Genomic DNA, 17,992 nt, shown 5'->3' on the forward strand with positions numbered 1-17,992 from the left:
CAAACTACACATTTGCATAACAAAGAGTATTTTAAAAAAATCACATGTTCAATAAAGGTTTAAATTTTATTTGTGTGTAGGCTAGTCACTGGGGAGGAAGTGCATAGCATGCATTTGTTCTTTCTGGAAGACCCTAGGTGTGTTCATGTCCTAAGGTCTCTGCTGGGATGTATACGGTGCCAGCTCAGAGCCTGGTACAAGCTAAGCTTCTGAACCAATGTGTATTATATTATCATTTCCTATTTCCTGACATGGTTTCTCTTGTCTTTTTTGCTATGATAAATTCCTGCTTGTATTCCAAGGTCAAATCTAAAAGTCTTCTTTTTGTGACTTTCCTTGTTTGTTGTTTTGCTTTCGCCCAATCAAATGATTAATTTTTTTTGCATGCATGCTTCATATATTCTTATGAATACTATGCTGCATTAGTTATTTCTTTCTAACATTTCTGCTATTATTATAGGTAGGTAATATATTACAGCCATCATTGTGTCACTAGCACTTCATACTCTTTCTGAATATAATGTACCTCAGTAAATGCTTGTTGAATCAAAATCAAACAGGATTCAAAAGAGGACAACTTGGAGAGAGAGCTAGCATACATTGATTTCCTAATATATGTTAATCTCTTCGTTAGTTACTTTAAATTCAGTGCTCATATAATCTTTCAAATAATCTTGGGTGAGAGGAGGTATTGTCTCTGTATTACAGATGAGGAGACTAAGAGGCCAGCTAGGCATGCTTTCTCCTGAGCTGTCTTCTGGGCAAGGCTGTAGTAAGCTGCTTGCTGAGAATTTAAATTACCATGCATTTTGCAGCTTCTTTTCTTTATTCCCTCATTGCTGAGCAAGTAGGTAGAGTTTACCATTTTCAAATCTTTCTTCCCTTAAACTGTTCATATTATGCAAACTAACCCAATTTCAAACTCATCCATCAAGGTGACCCCTATTACATTCCTTCATGTAACATTTTCATCATCGCAATCTTTTACAAACTACCAGAGTTTGAAATCTGATCCTTTATGCATAACATTTCTTACCTAAGAAGTGAATTAAAAACTGAAAACAACACCCATGATTTAGAATAAACTTCATAGCCTTGATGATTATACAAATATATCTCATCATGCTGGATGTTCTCAGTAGATCTGATTCTTATTATGGCAAGTCTCACGGCAAGACTTATCTACTTAGTAATGCACATCTCATTGAGTAGAACAAGTTTATTCTAAATTACTAAGAAAAATTTTTGCAAGACCTTTAATATTTTGATTTTTAAACAGAGATGCCCCTTTAAAACATTTTCCTGCTCCTGTACAACATACTAGAAAGCATATAAGGTGGTACATATGTTGCAGAGGAAATGATGGGGATGTTTTTAGTTGTTCTTTATTTTTCTGTTACTGTGGAGATGGCTTTACTATCTGTTCGCGCAATGTTAAATATGTATTTTATGCTTTATTTCCAGATTATTGTTATTTATTTTAATTGATAGGATATGATTACAGAGTATGAATCTTGATTTTTTTATGAAGAAACCAAGACATGTTTGATATTGGTTATTAGGTTAGTTGCTTGGAAACTTGCAAAGTTTTGGAAACATTGGGTACTACATCTGCCTCTTGGGTGATTTTCAAACGACATTTAAAGATTCTGAGAAGTTTTCAAGTAAAAATGTATTTAATATTATTTATGCTTGCTTCTTTAATTATGAAAGCTTTTTCTGTAAAACATAGAAAGATACTAGGAAACAATTTCTTGCAGATGCTTATTGGGAACTGTTAGTTTATAAAGGTAGAGTGAAACAAAGTCATGGGAGGTTTGAAGAATTTTCTGATATGAGTGAGCCATCATCACCTGTGCCCTTTACCAGGGTTAATCTGCAGGCTATACATGGGATGGATTGAAGAGTGGGAAGAGATTTGTAGAGGGTGTTTAGTACATTTGCTGTCTGGGACGTTTTGAGGTAAAGGAATAGAGTAGCCTGAGAGTAAGTAGGGACTAAGCAGTTCTGATAATGTGATGTTCTCCACTCCTTTTCTGGAAGAGAGGCCCCACTGTAAGAGGACTCCAGGCATCTTGACCAAAGGAAGTGCTGATTTGATTCAGAAAGTGATTGAGTATCAGAACCAGGATTTCCTTGTGAATTTTACTTCTCTTCACAGGCCCTTTTGACCCATTAGTGAAAGGGAAAAGTCCTTTGGAACTTCCACTTGGCTCACTGATTTGCTTACTAACACAGTTTTATCTGGAGTGTGACTTTAAGTAAAATTTTGCTTTGTTGAGAGATGTGGACCTTACCCTCAGTTTTGTAGATAATTAACTTGAGATGAGCAGGCCTAAATTTCCTGTCTCAAAACTGCTTTTCAGAGGCTGCCATTCTTTCTCTGCAGTAGTGTATCTTTACCTACTAGCTGTAAAAATAGACAATTTGTGCCACACATTTTGTTTGCTGTAGTTCTCTTAAGAGTCATTTAATCTGCTACTTTTAAGATAAAGATTCAAATAGCTGAAATGTGTTTGCTATTATACAGTCTGTCTGTATTTATGATGTAAAGAACTCAAGAAAATATCAAATACAAAATATCAAAAAACCCTCCCCTCAAATATTGATCCAATAAATTTTTATGAAAAGATATAATGTAATATACCTTTTATAATAGGTATATGTACTTCTTTATATTTTTGAAATATTGGGGTTTGAAGTCAGGGCCTTATGCTGGGTGAGCAGGTGCTCTACCATTTGAGCCATGCCCCCAGCCTTTTTTGCTTTACTTATCTTAAAATAAGGTCATGCATGCTCCCTCTCCCACTGATATCTTCTTATTCACACCACCTACATAGCTGACATGACAGGTGTGTGCCACCATCTCCAGCTTATGCTTGACATGGGTTTTCACCTGTCTTTTGCCTTGGCTGGCCTTAAACCAGGATCTTCCTGGTCTTTCTCTCTCAAGAAGCTGGCCTTATAGGTGTGATCCACCTCATCCAGCTCAATGTGTAATTCTTAAATTGCTCTGGAATATGTTGGTTTGACTGTATACCTGTATGAATGTTATTCTTGTGAAACTAATGGCTCTATTTTTTATCCTCCTCAAAAAATTTTCTAGAGATGTTATGGCTTGATAAGAGTGTAGTCACTTTATGAAATGTTAAACTTTTTATTTTTCCTTTTTTAGCTTTAGATTGATAATGTTCCTATATCATAAGATCAATATGAAAAAAGTGTTTTACATTATTAATTGCAGTGGATCCACTGTGGACTAGTGGTCAGATCCCACATAAAGAAGTAAAGAAAAATATCACAAATGGTTTCTTTTTTAAATTAGAAACATTGGACTTTTTTCAGACAGATTAATTTGATTTTAGGTAATCAGAAAAGGCCAGACCCAAGCTGATTTTGTGAAAAAATACTTTTGTGAGAAAGAGCTGAACTTGTTTTGAGATGACTGTATACTAGTCGTTAGTTTGAATCACACAGATGAGCAGAGAGGAGTAACTGAAAAGTTTAGTTCTAACACAGTGTTATACTGATAACTGGCCAGGTTATTATGCTGATCTCTTTAATCTCTTAATTGCTGCTGTTTAATATTTCTAAATAGTAGAAATGCTCAATTTATTATTTTTTTAATAAACACCTGTGAAATGTTAAAACCTATTTTGAGTTCCTTGGGAAAAAAAGCATTCTCCCATGTTACAACTAATGGGACCAATAATGTGTTAGTTACGACTCTTTTGATTATAGACAAAGATCTGACTGTTTGGTAGTAGAAAAGAAGTATTTTTGGAAGACACATGGGAGTTTAGTGGATCCAAAGAGCAAGTAAACAATAACAACAAACCCCGGGGAGGTCGGGGATAAAATCTGATCTTTCCAACACTACAACTGGGACCCAGACCCAGTGCTATCTTTTTCTTCCATCATCTGCTTCTCAATTTCTTTTTGTGTGCTGGTTTCATTTTCCTTGCTTTGAGGTATGTCTTTTTTCTCTACTCAGTAGTATGACCATTGAGAATTACGTTATGCTACAGACACTTCACAGATAAAGACTTAAGCTTGTTGAGAGAAGGTGGCCTTTCTCTTGCAGAGTGATTTATAAGGTATAAAATCCACTTTCACATAACCATGCTCACGTGTACACATGTAAGAAATCCACATTAAATTCATATTAAATAATTAGTTAAAAGGGAGAAAATAATGTATCACAATAATCGTACATAACCCTTTATCAGCACACTTAGAGAATACACACACAAAAAGAGGTTGTAGTTAGGGGAACACTAAGAAGTACAAAGCAGCTCTGTTGCTTCCTGGTTGCTGGCCAAGGCTGTAAGGTGTGTGAGCCTTTGTATGTTGCTTAGCAATGTGTGTTTTCTTGTTTGAATGGGCTGAGCCTCATGAATTGTGAATTGTTAGTTTACAAGAATAAGGTGTTCTTAGAAAACTGCCAAAAAATGGTAACCGAACCCATACCTTTGTTATACCAAAAGGATTTTAAGTACAGCATTTCAACTGTACTTTATTGCAGATAAAGTACAAGATTATTAGATTCAAAAAAGAAAAAAAAAAACCCTAAACAGTAAAGTTTTCTTACTTCCCTACTCTTAATCCCACTTTTTTGAGTAATAGACAGAATTCTATCTTTGCCATTACTACCAGCCTTCTCTTAAAATATTTACTGCTTCTGACAACCAGTCTGCCGTTTCTTTCTTTTTTTTCTTTACACCTTTTTCTCCCACTTTTCCAGACTTGTAAGTCAGAAAATTATATTTCTTAAACTTTTGTTTATGTAGTAAGGTTTAATCTCCCCCCAAATTTGTTGCTTTATAATTAAGATAAAACATGAATAGTTTTCTTTACCAGTTTGTGTATAAAATTATGATAAATGTTTAAATATGCTATTGGGAAAAATTAGCCTATTGATTTTGGTGAGTATTGATTTAAAATGTCTGAAAATGGGTGATTTTGTACAGGTATCTAGAACATAATGTAGGAAGGTGAAATGTTTTACCTGGGCATAGAAATTCTTTCCCAGATACCACAGTTGGATTTTATCATGCATATCTAGATCATCCATCTAATTTCTAACTTTCTCTGCCATTGTTTTTTTTCTGGTTCAAATCTAAACTATGTGGTACACCATTCCCCAATATACACTGTGATTTTGTGTCTTATGCTGTTCCAACAATTCGAATGTCCTTCTTCAGCCCTCATTGGCAAAATATTTTATAGCTTAGTCTTTGTACTGTCATTTTCCTTAAGTTCTTCTTGACCATAAATGGCAAATGTAAAATTGCATTCCTGGTATTCTCTCACACATAGCTGTACTTCCTGTTATAATGACTCTGGTGTTGTAATTTTTATCCATTCCAGGCCTTTTCATAGAACTGCAAGCACTCATGATAGCAGCAAAATGTCATTCACAGAAGCATGCTCCATGCTAGTAAGAAAATGGTCTTGGATTTATTGGGTGGTGATTAAATATTTATTACTTGAAAAAAGACGATGAGTCACAGATCAAAGAAGGAAAAAATACATGTTTTAGCTTTTTGCTAGCGAGAGTTTCAGGCAAAATTACGCAAATTGTTGAGTTTAGAGTCTTGTATTTATTTTAATGATTACTTTTACCGTGCATGGAAAGAAAAGATCTTCCCAGAATTTGCAACTCATTGAGACAGTTTATACTTTTCAATTTCACTTATTTATTTCAGAGACAATGTTTTTTTTCCCCTGTAACTTTCATAGCCAATGGCAGTGTGTTCCCTTTCCTCTTTTGAGGAGAACAGGTGGCTATATTTTAAACAAAGTTTTAGATAGACTGAACACACATGAACAAGGTTTAGAAATGCAATGGAATAAGCTCACAACATTACATCTCACATATTTAATGTTATGTATGATTATTCACTTTCTAGATGTGACTTGAACTTAGAACTAAGCAGCAATTATGAAGAATTTCATACCTAACTTAACCGACATCCTCAGTTTCCACAAAAGGAAAGGGTTGATATTAGGAAGTTTGTAAGCATAGCTTTGGATCCTTGTTACTTTCTTTTTTAGGGGGAAGACTTTGGAAGAAAAGATATTCTTAACATTTTTGCTTCATAGCTTTTGGTTGGAAACACCAAGTGCGTGATCCTCTCCACCCCAGAATTGGTCTTTTTGCGTGGTACTTTACATTGGTAGCCAGGGGCTTCTAGAGCAGCAAACATATTGGAAATCTAAGTCTACAACAGGACCTCAGATTGGGTTCCTACTGCATTTCTATTCTGCCTTTTCACCTTCCACAATTTGAAAGAGGAAGCTAAAGACCACAGTTAGCCTTTTCTTTTGTACTGTTGGCCTAACTTGGGACACAGATTGAATAGACTGGGTTTTATGCTTCAGATAATGGTTCTTTGCCCCAAATATTTTTTCTGAAGTTCTTTGAGCATCATGTAATATAGTATAATAAAACAACCACAACCACCTCAGTCCTACCATTTTTACCTTCTTTGGTATAATTGAATACTAATTTGTAGATTTCTCTATAAATTTGAATTATTCTCTATAAAGAATATTTGAATATTTCTCTATAAAATCTAGATTAAAACTTTCAGAAGAGGAGGAAAGAGTTCTTAGTGATTAATTAAGTCCATTGGGGGAGTGGTGTTTATTGTTGATATAATAGACTGCTTTATAGAGCCACAAGGGTTCATTACTGTGAAGTGTTTTTTGGTAGGAACAGCTTCAGAAACAGGAATGGGTAAAGAGAATTGTGTAGGCAAGAAGGTAGTTTGATAAAAAGTCAGAGGCACCCCATCTAAGATTTAAAATTTTTCAGAGATGTGAATTCTTTATCAGTTCTCCCTTTGGTATTCCATTTTAGGGGTGTTCTGGTATTGATTTTGAGGCCTAGGACATGTTATAGTAGATGAAGCTTGTTGTATGTACTTCAGGACATACAGAACAAGTTTTTAATGAGTTCTGTAGTTGCTGCTTCAAACTACATTTTTCAGAAGGAAAGTTTTATTTGGAGCATATGAAATTTTGGGGAGAACTATTGCAATGATTTCCTCATACACCTTTCTGTGTGTGGCCCTCTAAATCATCCTTTATCCTACCGCTAAGGAAGTTTTTTGTCTCCAAGCTATAAGTCCAGGAAATACTAAGCATAACATGCAAGTGTATTGTAACTAAGTGTTTGCTTCTCCAGTTCTTGTCTTAGTATCCCCTCATAAACTAGGCAGTGCCCACAAAGTTGAGCCATGTTGCTTTGTCAGGTAGTTTTCATTCTTCCTTCAAAATTTAGTCCATATGTGAGATTTTCTGTGAAGTCTTACGACCTACTCAAAGTATATTGCTTATTAGTCACTTATCCTATCACACCTGTGAACATGGTATGTATTTCTCATATCGTGATTATTTATATTTAACTCAATTGATGACAAGCCAAAGTATTAAGTATTTACATGTTAATCGTATTTTTTTATTGTAACTCTATTTAGTGAGTTTGATGATAATTAAAAAGAAATTATTAGCCCAAACATTGAATTGCAAGCCTCACAAATTTTGCATACCTGTTTGTTTATAAATATGTCTGTAAGAATGGAATTTTTCATTTTATGTTTCTTCCTTCTTTCGTACTGTGGCTTGAACTCAGAGCTTCACTCTTGCTAGGCTGGCATTGTACCACTTGAGCCATGCTTCAGCCCTTTTTTCTTTGGTTATTTTGGACATAGGGTCTTGCCTTTTGCCTAGGCCAGCCTGGTCAGAGATTCTCTCATTTTATACTTTCCACATTCACTAAGATGACAGGCACATGCCACACCTAGCTTTTTTTCTGTTGAGATGGGGTCTCACAAACTGTTTTTGTCCCTGGTAGCCTGGGGACCATGATCCTTCTGATCTCAGCCTCCTGGGTAGCTTGGGATGACGAGCACCTGGTTACATTTTCAATTATTTTGAACAGTCACTTAAACCTTTCTATGTGTCACATATTCCTGTCTTTGCTGGATTCACACAGGTTACTGTGACAGAGTGAATGAACACCACACATCTTTTACAGAGGGAACTTAGTGGTACTGTCATTGTAACAATTATTGGTTAGGGTTTGTTTTTCATGCCATTGACTTCAGCTCCTCTGCTGCTAGGTAGGCTTCAGGGTCTGCTGCTTTTGCCCCAGACAATTCTCTCAGAAACGGAGGAGACTTTCAAGAATCATGTCTGCAGAGGGCTTTGTGAGGGTGATTTGGGAGAACTGTGTCTTTATGGTTTTTCCTCACTGTATGTTTCAAATGGCACTCTTTTCATTACTGAAATACAAATATGTTCATTTGTGTTTATTAAAATTATATTTAACTGTTTATTCACTAAGAGTAAAAGCTTTGTTTAATTGGGAAGATTGTCTCGTGGCCTTGTACATTAGGCACAAGTGACATATTTATAGGATGGAGCCTAGATTTTTAACAGAATAAAAACAAATATAATTCGAGGAAAACGCTGTTCCTTTTAATTTTCACAAACTTAATTTGTCATTGGAGAGGTCTGAGGTGTTCAGGGAGGAGGTGTGGAAGGCGACACACAGAGAATGGTTCTGTCTCGTGTTTTCTGTAGTGTTGTGCTAAACCTGAAACACATGAGCAAGCATGAATAAATTAGAAGAAATGCTGTCAAATTAAAAAAAAAGCCCCTTAGGACATCTTGATTGGCTAAAACTTGCTTAATCAAGATCAAGTGCATATTAACCTTCCCTGCCAGTTCCTCAGCCTCTCATGTCATCATCATCTTTGCTTTTGTTTGAAAAATCAAAATTTAAGAATCACATAGATTCTGTCTGTAACCACATAGGTACAAGTTTTATTCAGTTAATTACTTTGTAACCGTGGCCAAATCAATGAACTGCTGCACCTCTCAGTTTTCTGAGCTGTGAAATGAGAACATTTTCAGTGATCTTGTTTGTAAATATGAAATTACTTAACATTTCATATGAAGTAAAAATGTGGAAATTAATATTTGTGAATATTAGATAATGAAATTAAATGAAAGTACCACCTATCATGACTGACACATAATATGTGATTTCATAAATCCACTTAGGTTTCCTTCTTTCTTTTAAAAAATTTAATCTCTCCTGAAGTGTTTGGTTTCTCATTTTCTGTATTCCACATTTAGCAAAGCTTGGACATGGCATTATTACTTCAGATCAACTGGACAGAGCAATAAAAGAACTAATCTCCAAAAGATGAGGTTTTAAAATAAGAATTGGCAAAGCAATCCAACTTCTCACCTATTTCATTCATTTAAAAAAACAATTAGATGAATTCCATACAATATCGTCTATCTTTAAACAACTTTTCTGCTTTAAGAAAGTTTCATTTGTGAACACTATCAAAATTATGAAAATTAAATTGATTGAATAATAAACATTACAGAGCAGTTGTGCAAGAAAAGAAGAATTGCTGTATTAGGATGGCGGGGTCGTGGGCTGGAGTCTCTTAGCACTCACTGTGAGGCTAGGAAAATCAATCAACCTCAGAGAATCCTGGGTATGAAAGGAGGGCAGTGGTACCTTTTCTACAACATAGGGAACTGATTCATGTAAAAACTTGACATCTACTTCTAGAACTTTAATACTAAGTGTTGGAGAAAATGTGACCTTTTCCTGTAAACATTTATTCTTACATAGCATTACACATATATTTAGTTACACACATGTTTATGCCTTAGAGTTTAGAGAGAGTGGATTTTTTATTCTGTTCAATTCTTCTGAAAGGTTGAATGGATCCACTCTCACCTTTGTCAAAGTTGTGACCCAAGAGACATCAGAATGAATCCCAATGTGGTAATTGCTGTTTTCTTTTGGTGACTTACCTTTTATTAGTCTTTAAAAAAAAAATCAGGATAATTAAAGTTAATTCAATGGGATGGAAAGAGAAAATTAAGTAGATTTTAGTTTGAGTAGGGAAAAGTAGATGTAAAATAAGCTTTGTTTTGAAAAGTTGAGTCAGAAAGAAGGTACCTCTCTAAAGTAACTTATAGTAAGCTTCGCATATATGCACCACTTCACATATATGTACCACTAAGCTAAATTGTGGTCTGGATTGAAGCAAAACTGACCTGTGCTAATATTATTTCAAAGTCTTTTCTCGTTCTAAAGTCTACTGACTAGTAAGCATGCAACAGTAGCTTTTGGTAAGATACAATTTCTCAAAAGTGCCATGCCATTCCATAGGAATAGTCAAGTGGCTTCAAATTCATCTGGAGGAATACCACTGATAGCATAGAGTCCTGCCCTTTCTTAAGTTGAAGGACATGAAAAATATCCAAGCAGATGCAGAGAGACCATGTGTCCTGAGACACTAGAGTACATTCCTATGGTGGGTGGAGAATTGTACTCATTCTCTATAGGTAAGCGAGCATTTAGAATTTTGAGCCTTGAATTTTCTTAGAAAACTAGGATGGACTTCATGTAGGAAGGCGACAAGTAAATGTTCTTTTTTTACTGTTCCTAGCAGCACTCTATGTAGACAGACACTTTTGATATTTTGTTTCTTTTCATTTGTAGAATTGCTTTGAACTTTGTCAGAATACACTTTTGATTATCCTTGCCTTGTCCTGCTTTAGTGAGATGTAGGCGGCTTAAATACAGTTCCATCCTTAAATAGCTGGTTCTAGTAAATTAAATGCCCTTTACTACTGAGGAAATAGATGGGTTGTAGATGCTGAAATAAACTAGGTTAAAAATACTTACTACACAAAAGAGATACTAACTGAAAGAGGTACAGAGATCTTGATCTCCCAACAATTTCTTGATTGTAAATGGCATCTCCAAAGGGTTGTCCAAATTCCTAGTGTAGGCATGCAGAGTAGACAGCTGAGTCACAGCTGCTAAAAAGAGTCCATGCCACCCTCCCCCTCAGCAGCAGAAGAAACAGGGAGAAGGCAGCAAGATAGAACAAGTGCCAACCACTTACTTAAAATTCACTGGCTTGAGAAGTCTGTGAGATTCCTGGGCCAACAGGAAGCCATTATGCCACTATGTGGGAGTATTTGAAGTATGAAATACACCTTTTTAAAAAGCGAACTCTTGAAATTGGCTGTAGTTTAGTCAAAAACATTTCTGTAGAAATCTTCCCTGCATTTGTAGGAAGGCCAGAGTTATCTGGCCTATCATTTAAAAAGCTGCTGTTCAGCCTGTACTTTTGACTTGGTAATACCTGGTGTCTGGGTGCTTTCTACTCTGCTTTGATGTTACTCTTCTCTTTGAAGTGGCTATTTCCAACCATTTGAAGAAACTTTGAATTTGGATGCTGGCTTAGAGCCTTACTAGCAATATGAACTTGAAAAAATTAAGTTCTTTCCTTGGTAACTTTATTAATAAAATGGAAGTAGTAATAGCACCCATCTTTTTAGGTTGAAGTATTAAATTCATTACTTTATTTGAAGAGCTTAGAACAGTGCCTGAGAGGTAGTAGCTACTCTGTCATTACTGGCTGCAGTGAATATTTCTGCTGCCTGTTCTTCCTCATGTTGATTCCATCTGTGCTGTGGAGGCATCTGTTTCTATTACTCCTTGTGGCACTTTGTAGCTTCTCCCACTGCTGTCTCCCTATGCCTTAAGAATGTCCTCTCCTGGAAGGAGCACTGAAGATGAATGGAGGGAAATTCCAGATTATTTGTCAAGTAATACTCCAGCAAATAGGAAGAACAGTAACAAATTACATCTGTCCAGTATTGCCATTGTTAATATTGCTTTAGAAATTCTTATGATATAAATAATTACATGCCCACAAAGGAGAAAAAAATAGCATTATTTAGACATTATGGATTTGTGCAAAGAAGTCCCAGTAGCACTAACTCTAAAATTATTATTTAGATCATTAGCAAAATGATCGGGAACTGCAAATTTTTAAAGAAATGGTGATTTTCTTAAGTAGCATCAATAAAAAACAAGAAAATATAATATAGAAAAGACTAGAAATAAATTCAAGCTAAAATATTAGCATCACTACCTCTGGGTGGTGGGAATATATATGTGATCTTTTAAATTAAAAGAACCTATTGTTTATTTAATACTCAGTTTATGCTTTGAGCTGAGTTAAATATTTTGAGTGTTTAAAAAATAACTGTTGGCTTTACACTTCATTTGAATTCTGGCCAGATATTTTCATTAATCCCTTTCAAGATCCATAAAGCCTTTCTGACTTTTGTTTGTGAATTCTAATGCATTTAATGGTTGTAATTGTAAAACTGCATTCCAAATGTCCTATATTATAATTTGCTGCTATTTTTATCTGCTTGAAGCTGTCAATATATGGCGAGTAGATTTTGATCATGGGACTGAAGTAAAACTGCTCTCAATTGAGGAAGGAAAACTTAAAAAAATATTCCCTTCTTCTTTCTCAGTGTGAAAATATGATTATGTTTTCAATGTATTTTTCATTATTTATAATAGAGGAATTTATTTTCAGAAAATCAAAGTAAACAGCACAGTTAATCAAGGTATCAACCAGTAAATAAAAACCTTTGTTTTTTCTCTATAGAAAGGTCTTAAAATTTGTACACATTTCTGGGGGTACAGGGTGAAAATTTAATATATGTATATAATGTGTAATAAGTTAAGGAAATTAGCATTTCCATCTCCTAAAAAATGTTTATTATTACTTATTGTTGGGAACCCAATTTTGTCCCTTAGTTTTTAAAATAAAATATGTAATAAGTTGCTATAAACTATAGTCTTTCTATTATGTTATAGAATGTTAGTGTTTATTCCTATCTAACTATAGTTTGGTATCTGTTATCTGACTTCCCTCCATCTCCTCTTTCTTCTTTCATTCCTGGACTTCAATGACCACTATTCTACTTTATATTTTTATGAAATCAATATTTTTAGCTTCTACACATGAGTAAGAACATGCAGAATTTGTTTTTTTCTGTTCCTGGCTAATTTCACTTAATGTAATGTACATCAATTTCATCCATATTGCCACAAGTGGCAGGATTTGATTCTTTTTTTTTATGGTTGAATCATATAAATGTAGATACGACTTTTCTCCCAGGTAATATTGTAATTTAGAAAAAGTGCAATATGCCTGATACCTTGGGTCTTTGGAGAGCTTTACTCTGTTTACTTGCCTTTCTTTGGAGGCTGTGTTCTGATTGTGGTTATACATTTAATGCTGGGAAGGAAGTTTTTTCTTACCACTGAAGGCCCAGACTTAGTCGAGTTGGTTATTGGAGAGGAAGTCAGTTCTCCTGCCCTCAAGTACTTAGCCTGCAATTCCCTTCTCTTGAGACTTCTAAACCAGTATTTTATAGTACTATAAAGTTTTACTCTTTGACTCACACAATTCTCACTTCACCCTTGGAGGTGTAATTAGTTCCATTGAATCAGATTCAATAGCCATAACTCATTGAGCTCTTAGGGTCTTTCAAGAAATCACAAATATTCCAGTTTAGGACTATGTCTTGGCTAACATTGCCACAGCACGGTGATGCCATATGACAAATCCGTAACTTTTAATGACTTTCAGTATTTTGTTATAAATAATATTTCTTGAAAACAGGACCATGTTATTGTCAATATCTCTACAGCAAAAAGAAATCTTTTTGTCTATTTTCCAAGATGCTCAGAATACCTGAAAAACAAATCTTTATATAGAACATAGCCAGTGCCTTTTGGATTACATAAGAGAGAGTGGGGTGAATTGTAGACTCCCATCAATGGGTAATGCTGGTTTTGGAACATTCACTGTGGACCTGATCACAGCAAGGAATAGCTGTGATTTCCTTCATAGATTGAAGGTTAAAATCTACTGAGCAGGAATCAAAATGCTTCTTACTTACTTACCTTATGTGCCTTCACAGGCAGCTCTTCAAGTACTACTACTTGATACAATTCATGCTTATCATGAACAGCTCGCCAGTTATTACTGAATTACGGCTTTGCCAGTTAGATTGAGTGGCTCACAAATTCTACCATCCAGTCTATTTAGGCCCCCATCTTAGGGGTCTGTACTTCCATCCTCCAACCCCTTGTGTCCTTCAAGCTCTTATTCTTTAGCTCTCTGCTGTTTTCCCTTCCCATCTAGAGTCTCTTCTGTCCCTTCCCAAGAGATATTTTCATTCCTGTGGGTTTCTGTCAACTCTTTTCTGTAATGTAACAGCCCCTCTGCCTGCTACCATCCACTCCATAGAGCATTTCATCAAAGAATCTGTCAAATACATTTATATGGAATATCAGCTAAATTGCTTGCTCTGTATCATGACTTTCATACCTTACTTCCTCCAGCCTTGCCTCCTCCACGTATCATCTTGATCTGAGTAAAACCTACACTAACATCTGAAGTGTTAACTAAAATTAATTACAATAATGAGGGCTAAGAGGAGGGGTTAGAAAGGGACTTGATGTTGGAAGGTATTTTCCTATTCCTCCTAATATGTCTAATACGTGATTTTGCTAGTTGTGTGTATTCTGTTTCACTAATTAAAAATATGATTTCTGAATGTCAGAGAATGAAAAATATTGAGACAACTCCTCTATATATGAACATAATATAGTGCACTGTACTGTAAGCAGTTGAATATTAGGGTGAATATGGTGGATATATTTTGTATCCATATATAAAAATAGAAAATGAAACCTGTTGAAATTGTTCTAAGAAGGCAGAGAGGGGGCAAGGGGAGAATGACAGAGGAGGTAAATCTAACCAAGCTATATTGTAAGGACATATGTAAATATGACAATGTATCCTCCTGTACAACTATTACATGCTAATAAAATAATTTTTTGAAAAAAAATTTCTGGGAATAAATTATATTTTACTAATATCAAGTTACTAGTAAAATGTTGAATTAAATAATCTTATGAGCATTTAGATAATCACAATCATGGTCCAAGCATTTCATATAGAAGTATGTATACATTCTTTGACCAAGTTATAAACCCATCCTTTGTAGATGAAGTAACATTAGAAATGCTTTGGGCTGCAGAAATGACTCATGTCCTAGAGCACCTCCCTAGCAAGCGCAAGGCCCTGAGTTCAAACCTGGTCACAAAATCAAAAGCAGAAATGCTTTTGATATGGCTGACTCTCTTTAACATCTTAATCTATGTTGCATTCTAGTTGTGTCTTTAGATAAGCCCTGAAGCTACCAAAAATAACTGAAAAGTAGATGAGTTATGTTATTAGATGCCAGGAAAATACTAGGAAGTTATACTCAGTTATTAGATAATTTTATTTTTGGCTGACTTACAATGCTGTTAATGTAATGCTGTTAATCTTATCTTGAGCAGTTAATCATAAAATGCTACTTCTCATAAGCAGTTTCCCCTTGTTTGTTTTCAGTAGGCTAAATAGCTAGTTATAAAAATTGGTGGCTAAGGAAGATACTGTGCAGTCACTGATCTCCTAAGCCTTTCAGTTTGTATACTTGATTCAACATTCTTACTGTAACTTCTTTGGGTCTTTTTATTCCCTTATTGTTTTGTCAAATAATTGCTGCATTCTATGTTGTTACTATTCTGTGTTGCAGGCTTTGTCTTCATCAACTGATAATTCTGAATAGTTATCTTCCTTACATGAATTAACTATCATAATAACTTACTCTTAGTCATTAACCAAAAGTTGAGAGTCTATTTGCAAGCAGTCTTGTTGTTAGTGCCTGTCTGGTTTGAAGGTAATCCTGTTGTCTTTGAAATTGATTTTTTTTTTCCTAGGAGGAGCTTGTAGCGTTAGCTTATATTTACACATATGTCAGCACTTATACAGGGTAGATTATAGAAGTGAAACGGTCAGATTCAAGGACAAGTACTTTAAAAACCTGGGTATATATAAAGGCAAATGGCCTTCAAAAACATTAAGTACCAATTGCCCTTCTGTTGTTATCACATTTCTGGACAAACCTTATACTATCAGTTCTTGGTCTTTTTTGCAAATTATATGTAGAAACCCTCATTTTTGTTATAACTTGCCTTTATATGTAGTCATAAAGATGAGAGACTTTTCTTCAGTTTGTTGGGACATTAATTAAGGGCAGTTCAAAAATTATTTGCCAGGATGACCTTGGCTACAACACATTGAAATAATATATTTTATTTTGTTTGCTTTTAGAGATTTAAAAATTCTAAAATATAAGCTGTGGCTTGAGGTGCGAAGTGAGGCATGAAAGCCATCACACCAGACTTCAAATGCCATCTTCACACTGCTCCCGCTTTTAATCTATTATTCAAATCTTGTTTGCCAGCTTCTCCCCTCACACAGGAAATTTAAAAAGCCTACAGGTTTTTTTTTTTTTTTTTTTGGTCACATTCTGAAGAAATATGTTTGCCTTGTTTTTACTCCCTCCTTCCCCGGCAAACTTTACACTCTGAAAGATTTTAAGTTGGTCATTATGTTGAAGAACAAATACTGGAAGGAAAATTAGAGACTGTTGAACAAATGGATTCTAATGTATCGACCAGTCATCTAAACTTTATGACAAAAGAATATTTATATTTTCATGTTACCAGTTTTGGGAACTATGAGTCTCTGATCTCCTGGGGTTTGTAATGAAAGAAGAGTTAACTACTTATATCTGTAAATTATATTTTTCTGTACTGAATATTTAAATTAAAAAATAATTTTATTTGCACATAGGAGTTGCATGGGGGATAAAATGTGATATTTACATATGTGCTTACAATATATCTTAGATTTACCACCCCCATCATTCTCTCTCTTCCTCCCTTCCCCTTCTCTTAGAACAATTTCAACAGGTTTCATTCTTCTAGTTTCATATATGAACACAAAATACATCTACCATGTACACCCTCATTCATCCTTTCCTTGTGCCTACCCATCTCCCACTGGTATCCATCCCCAGAAAAGACCTATTTTAAAAATATTTTTTGTTTTGTAAAGAATCCTAAGGAAGGGAGATTCAGAATCTCTAAAATATTATTATCATATAAGAATGGTTAAGTTGTGGTTGTTCATATTTTAGGAGTTCTACTGGAAAGTAGAGCCAGGCATCTGTTTCCATGTTTGTCTGATGTTATTATCACTTCACTGATTAATCTTTCACAGAGGTTCAGAAGTGATGGGGTTTTACTGTAATCTCATCACATCTTTTCTCATTCACCAAATTATTGATCATTACATTTAAAATTTTATATAAATATTGAACAATAATAAGAATACCATCTAGACGTTTTCCTAGCCAAAAGGCTAGTATAATGGTCGCTTAACTATGCAGAGCATTTTGCTTCTTAAGGTATAGGATATTGTGGAGAGATACAAATTAGTTGGCATAGCATTCTTAAGTACTTATTGGAAATTAGAGGTGAGCAAGTGAAGCCAAACAGATTCTCCAGTGGTATAGAAATGAGAAAATGAATACCGAAGCAGACCTGATTCTTGGTGAAGCCCAAAGCAAAAACTTCAGTCATCATCCTAATGTAGAGAATGACTCATTAGGTTTGAATGGCCACTAACTTACAATGCCACTTAAAGGTCTGTGTGTAGCAAGTTTTTGTTGTTGCTTGAGAAATCTTTATGTTGTAATTCCACTAAATGGTAACCTATCTACTTTCCTGAGAGAGGAGCAAAAGAAGAAAGTTAATGTGATTCAGCCTCCGTTTGTTTACTTCCTTTGTTACTGGTTGTTTACTGTGAACCAGGGAGTAGGTCAAACTGTCTTTCATGATGTGTAGAATGAGAAGAATTTTTAATACATCTAATAACAGTAGTTAATATACTGGCTGATATTATGATAATATGCAATTTTCTTATTCCAATTAAAGAAAATGGCAGAAAGAAAACTAACTTTGTATTCTTAAAGATTTTTAAAAGAATTATGAAAAACCCAAACATTGGCCTGTATTCCTTCTATATAAATCAAGTGTAGAAAAATACTGATAGGAAAGAGTTTTCATTTTAATGAAAAACATGGAAGGATAAAGTATTTTGCTTTTGTAAATGACTAACCTCTAGTTAGTTATCTGTTTCCTTGAAGTATTTCAAAGTCTTAACTG

The 17,992-nt window shown here is 34.7% G+C and overlaps 1 protein-coding gene across 15 annotated transcripts in view; it reads left to right on the forward strand.

Annotated features, from left to right (window-relative positions):
* Ptprk (protein tyrosine phosphatase receptor type K) overlaps positions 1 to 17,992 on the forward strand; it is a 504,921-nt gene that overhangs the window by 93,848 nt on the left and 393,081 nt on the right. The gene's annotated exons all lie outside the window — the stretch shown is intronic.

The sequence above is a fragment of the Castor canadensis genome, chromosome 1 (genome assembly GCF_047511655.1).
Source record: "Castor canadensis chromosome 1, mCasCan1.hap1v2, whole genome shotgun sequence".
Taxonomy (NCBI): Eukaryota; Metazoa; Chordata; class Mammalia; order Rodentia; family Castoridae; genus Castor; species Castor canadensis.